Source organism: Poecilia reticulata, chromosome 13 (genome assembly GCF_904066995.2).
Source record: "Poecilia reticulata chromosome 13, P_reticulata-male-v2, whole genome shotgun sequence".
In the NCBI taxonomy this organism is placed as follows: domain Eukaryota; kingdom Metazoa; phylum Chordata; class Actinopteri; order Cyprinodontiformes; family Poeciliidae; genus Poecilia; species Poecilia reticulata.
Window position 1 is genome coordinate 31,379,339 of NC_088842.1, and position 6,318 is coordinate 31,385,656.

At 35.9% G+C, this 6,318-nt stretch overlaps 1 long non-coding RNA gene across 3 annotated transcripts in view; it reads right to left on the minus strand.

Moving 5' to 3' along the window:
* Nucleotides 1-6,224, minus strand: part of LOC103475147 (uncharacterized) — a 44,078-nt gene extending 37,854 nt beyond the window's left edge. For all 3 annotated transcript variants that reach the window (XR_014090556.1, XR_001777208.2, XR_535301.3), the window contains exons 1-2: nt 5,777-6,224; nt 1,788-1,882 (exon numbers count right to left, since the gene is read on the minus strand). This is a non-coding gene — a long non-coding RNA (uncharacterized LOC103475147). The remainder of the gene's footprint in view (nt 1-1,787; nt 1,883-5,776) is intronic.
* Nucleotides 6,225-6,318: the final 94 nt, after the last annotated feature.

Consider the following 6,318-nt stretch of genomic DNA (forward strand, 5'->3'; position numbering starts at 1 on the left):
GGTTTGACTCAATGCAGTAAGAAAAATAACTGGAGCAAATGTTATAAAGTTGGTCCCCAATCCAAGGATGGAAATATTGTTGTGGGGGAATTCAGCTGCCACAGCAGCAGATTTAGGTAACTGGGAGCACAAATATTCACACATAAGTTAAAAATATATGGAAGAAACAGTAACAATTCTTTAAAACAAACACGTTTTCTAACATCACTTCACTTTCTCCTTTTCTTTCATTCATTTTCTGACACAGACTTCTTTTGTTTTCTACTTTAGCTTCCCTCTCCTCCTTCCATCTCTCCATTTTTCCCTCTTCTAATTTCCTTTCCTCGTTACAGCAATGCAGAACGAAGAAGAGCAGCAGGAAGCTAATAAACGTCGGGTCTAAGTGAGATTCAAGGCAGACTTAGTGGTTTGGTGAACTTGAACTAACCTTGATTCTCTGCATTCCTCTGCAAAGTCATCATGATCTCTGCTCATTTAATAACTGGATGCTAATCTGATCAGGCTAAGTGCTCAGAAATAACCGAGATGAGATGAAGCTGTCCTTAGACCTCCAGGCCAGACGGACGTGATGGAAAGAGTTCAGGCTAAAACTGCAGTAAAGCTGGAAACATTAGACGATAATGTAAAAACAGAGCCACTACGGAGCACAATCCAGGTAAAACAGGAAAAATTAGACGATAATGTAAAAACAGAGCCACTACGGAGCACAATCCAGGTAAAACATAAAAAATTAGATGATAATGTAAAAACAGAGCCACTATGGAGCACAATCCAGGTAAAACAGGAAAAATTAGACGATAATGTAAAAACAGAGCCAGTACGGAGCACAATCCAGGTAAAACAGGAAAAATTAGACGATAATGTAAAAACAGAGTCACTACGGAGCACAATCCAGGTAAAACAGGAAAAATTAGACGATAATGTAAAAACAGAGCCACTACGGAGCACAATCCAGGTAAAACATAAAAAATTAGATGATAATGTAAAAACAGAGCCACTATGGAGCACAATCCAGGTAAAACATAAAAAATTAGATGATAATGTAAAAACAGAGCCACTATGGAGCACAATCCAGGTAAAACATGAAAAATTAGATGATAATGTAAAAACAGAGCCACTATGGAGCACAATCCAGGTAAAACAGGAAAAATTAGACGATAATGTAAAAACAGAGCCACTATGGAGCACAATCCAGGTAAAACAGGAAAAATTAGATGATAATGTAAAAACAGAGCCACTATGGAGCACAATCCAGGTAAAACATAAAAAATTAGATGATAATGTAAAAACAGAGCCACTATGGAGCACAATCCAGGTAAAACATGAAAAATTAGATGATAATGTAAAAACAGAGCCACTATGGAGCACAATCCAGGTAAAACATGAAAAATTAGATGATAATGTAAAAACAGAGTCACTACGGAGCACAATCCAGGTAAAATAGGAAAAAGTTTAAATCTTTAGAAACTTTAGAAAAGTTTCTAAAGTTTTTTATTGAAATAAATTGATTTGGAAACAATTTGTTATTGTTTGTTCTATGAATTATTGTCATTTTCGTCGTTAAAATACCAAAATTTCCACTTAACTTTACATTTCGGTCCATCTGATTATGCCATTTAAAAATATTAAATGATTGATAACTTTATCACTTACTCTACTTGACTTTTTACCAAATAATTTTTTACTCTTACTTGAGTAATTTCTGGCTACTTTAAACATTTACTTGAGTAAAACCATGTTGAAGTAGTGATGCTCTGACTTGGGTACTTTTTTGGTACTCTACTCACCTCTGACCTTAGAAAATGGCCGCCGCCGCTGCCAGTTGTTAGACGTGGTCCCGGGTGGTTCTGGGAAATGGAGTCCAGAAGAAGCAGACGGTTTTCTGTCGGACAGTCGAGGCACAGAGGGTCAGCTTATGCAACAATCCGGCGTCGGCTAAATCCTCTTTACATAAGTCAGCTTATGGAGCAGCAGACTTTCAGAAAAATCGCTGTTATCATCACTGAAAACCAAATTAAAGTACGCTGCTATTACTCAAGTATTAAACAAAATCAAAACATGTTTCATGAAGCATTTAGATGCGTAAACGTTTCCCATATCTGAGTGTGTGGAAAGCAGTAAATTGCAGGATAAGGAGAGAGAGCGACACTCCTGCCGTCCTGCTGACCTGTTTCTGTTACGCAACATCCAGAGCCGAGGAGCAGCAGGATTTTATAAAGGCAGATGGAGGTCAGAAAAACTCAGTTTTATTAATATACCTGTTTAACAAAACCGAACATTTACGCTCATTTTCCATATTTTATTCAGGAATGAACCTCGAGGTTTATTGTTGATATTTAATATCAATCAATCAAATTTTATTTGTATAGCACATTTCAGCAGCAAGGCATTTCAAAGTGCTTTACATAATTAAAATAAAATCAGCAGGTGACATTAAATAAACAGTGAGAAAGAGATTTTTTTTAAAAAGAAGATAAAAACATTAAAACCCCTTTAGGACTTCAGTTAAACATCGTTTAACTGGGATTCTAACCCTCAGGGACTTTAGTCAAAAACACCGTTTGACAAGGACTCCAACCTCTAGGTTCTTAGTTGAAACTCCGTCAACTGGGACTCTAAACCCCGTAGAACTTTAGTTAAACGTCGTTTAACTGGGACTCTAACCCTAGTCAAAAACACCGTTTGACAAGGACTCCAACCTCTAGGTTCTTAGTTGAAACTCCATCAACTGGGACTCTAAACCCTGTAGGACTTTAGTTAAACGTCGTTTAACTGGGATTCTAACCCTCAGGGACTTTAGTCAAAAACACCGTTTGACAAGGACTCTAACCTCTAGGCTTTTAGTTGAAACTCCGTCAACTGGGACTCTAAACCCCGTAGAACTTTAGTTAAACGTCGTTTAACTGGGACGTTTTCCGGGGGGCTTTACATCATTAAAACGTAGAAAAGAAATAAAAAGAACTTAAAAACATTAAAGACATAAAAACATCAAAGACATGAAAATCCGCACTCTAACCCTAATTTAGCCATAAGCAGCTCTAAACAGGTGGGTTTTAAGTTGAGATTTAAAGGCACCCAGTGTTTCAGCTGTTTTACAGTTTTCTGGAAGTTTGTTCCAGATTTGAATGCTGCTTCTCCTCGTCTGGTTCTGGTTCTGGGGATGCAGAGCAGAACCAGAACCAGAAGATCTGAGGGGTCCAGGCGGTTGGTACAACAATAAAAGATACTTAATGTATTGTGGTGCTAAACCGTTCAGTGATTTATAAACTAACATCAGTATTTTAAAGTCTATTCTCTGAGCTACAGGGAGCTTTACAGTGTAGAGACTTTAAACCTGGTGTCATGTCTCTATCTTCCTGGTTTTAGTCAGCAGCTTCTGGATCAGCTGCAGCTGTTTGATTGATTTGTTAGTCAGACCTGTGAAGACGCTGTTGCAGTAATCAATGCGGCTAAAGATAAACGCAGGATGAGTTTCTCTAGATCGCGCTGAGACATCAGTCCTCTAATCCTGGAGATGTTCTTCAGGTGATAGAAGGCCGACTTTGTGACTGTGACACTGCGATCACTGCACTTCTATGACTTGACAGAATTACGTTTTCACATTTGACAACTTTTCCAGCTGCTTTCTACGTTTAACTAGTTGTCTGTACGTGATCTGAAAATTAAACATTTGTTTAATAATTCAAGAATAACTCATGAAATTAAAAGGTCGTGTTATTTTTGTGTGTGTGAGGTTAAGTTTTACTGCATATATTTATTTTTCATCATTTAAAACAACAGTCATAAAGAAACTTTCTTCCTAAAGGCAGAAATCTGCTAATAAATTCATCCTTACACACAAACAATGGAAGCAAATCCATAAATATGTCCATAAGGTTCCATATTTATGGTAAAATTTACACAGTAAAAAATTAACAGCAACATTTAGGTTAATTTACTCTGTCACACAGAAAGAAATGTTGGTGTTCATTTTTTAAGCTCATATTTTCACCATGTTATTCCTACATTTATAAATGTCAGAGTTCTAAATTAAGTATTTTAATTTAAAAGCTAAACACTTTGTTTGCAAACTAAATATTTTGCTCAGTCAGTAGTTCCAAACTGCTGTTAAAAAAACAACAATTTCCAAACTAAATATTTAATTGCTCTGTATGCGCGCCGCGGACTCGTTGCCATAGCAACTGACAACAACGCCACTATATTTTTCAGGATTCGACACCAAAAAACACACAATCATTTCCCAAACAAACAGAACTTTCAGTCCATTACAGTTTTATAGTTTTATGTTTTCAGACTTGATGTTTATTTTGTTTATGTTAGCTAGCAGATTAGCTACCGCTGCTATTAGCTAAGCTGATGGGGGCGGGGTCTTACACACCTGACGTCATAGTTTGGTGTGTTTGTTTTTCGTTAAAGCATCCAGAGGTTCGTTCTGCCACTGATGTTTGATATATATTCTGTTACCAACCTGGAAACTTATCACACGTGTCGCCTTTTGTCTCTGCTGATGTCAATACTGGTTTGCAAGTCTAATGTCGTGTTAATGTAAATGTTGGACTTTTACACCTGGAGGTCACAGACAGATGAAGGTGGAACACAAGCCATGCAGATATTCCTGCAACGTCAGCAGTACGGGACCAGCTGAGGGGGCCTGAAGGTGAAGCGTTAGTTTCAGTGATTGATCTGCAGATGTTCAGTAATGATCCGGGGTTAATCACTGAACCAACGGGATCACAGAGTTCCTCTGAGACAAGGTGAGACACCCAGAAGAAGCTACGCTCTGCAGCTTCAGAGGATTTCGTCTTAGCTCAATTTTATGCCAGTAAGTACAATAATATTCCGAAACTGAACATTTAATTTTAAAATAAATATTTAGCTTACTAACTGAACATTTAGGTTGCTAGCTAAATATTTTGCTAAAATAAATATAGACATTCAAAATAAATATTTACTTGTAACTAAATAGCTTGCTAGCTCAATATTTACATTTCTAGCTACATATTTAGCTAAAGTAAATATTTGTTTTGAAACTAAATATTTAGCTTGCTAACTCAATATTTAGGTACTAGCTAAATATTTAGCTAAAGTAAATATTTGTTTTGAAACTAAATATTTAGCTTGCTAACTCAATATTTAGGTGCTAGCTAAATATTTAGCTAAAGTAAATATGTGCTTTTGAACTTGATAGTTTGGAAAATCAATATTTAGTTTGGAACTAAAATAGTTAGCAATATAAATATATTATTTTGAAGCATTTAGTTTGAAAACTAAATATTTAGCTCAGACCTAAACATTTAGATGGTAACTAAATATTTAGCTTACTAGCTAAATATCCAATAATATAGAGAAATATTTTTAAACGGTTTAGCCACTTAGCTACATGCTAGCTTGTTGGCTAGCATTTAGATAGTAAGGGAAATATTTAGATCGTGAATTAACATTTAGTTCGGAACGCTGGCATTTATAAATGTGAAATAACATGGTGAAAATATTACTTTTATCTCAGTAAGTAAAATAGTATTTTGAATTAAACCTTTATTTATAGACGCGTTGCAGCGCAAGGTTCCGTCCTCGATTTCCCAACTAAGGGCAAAAAAAGCTGCTAACTAGCGACGACCATCATTGGTTTTTGCTGTCAAGTTGTCAAAATGGCGCTTAACCTGAAATGTACGTAATATAAGAAATTCGGCGTGTTTCCGTTCAGTCACGCCAGAACTTCACTTTCATTAGTCCTGTACACATCCACAAACATTGTAAACGTCATAAAGTAGCATACCTCGTGTCTGACGTCAGCCAGGAGCTTAAAATTACTTTAAAACTCAGCTAATCTAACGTTTGGCAAACGGAGCAGTTGGACTTACTTCCGCTAAAAATAATACTTCCAAAATAAGAGCCTGAATTTCAAAATAAAACACGAGGTACTTCAAAATTTTACAATTAAATAACCAAGCATGAAACAACCATTTAAATACATTTTTTTTAGATATTATCGGTTTTTTACACTTATACTAACTGTTGTACAAAGACAACCAACGAAAACTGAAGTTAATTATATGAAAAATGTCAGAAAACAAATAAACCAGCGTCCAAATAAAACCTCCTGAAAATCTTCAAAACATGCGGAAAGCAACTGGACGGCTTTAATATGCAACAAGATAGTCTGAACGCTTGGAAAGCTAAATATATATAACAAGGGATTAATAAGTGAAACCTTTTCACAACACTATGGATTCCTAAATTGCACTTTTAATCTGTTTCGAACGTTGAAGGAAGCTGTGGAGTTAAAATATCACTTCTGAGCAAAAATGTAAAAATTAA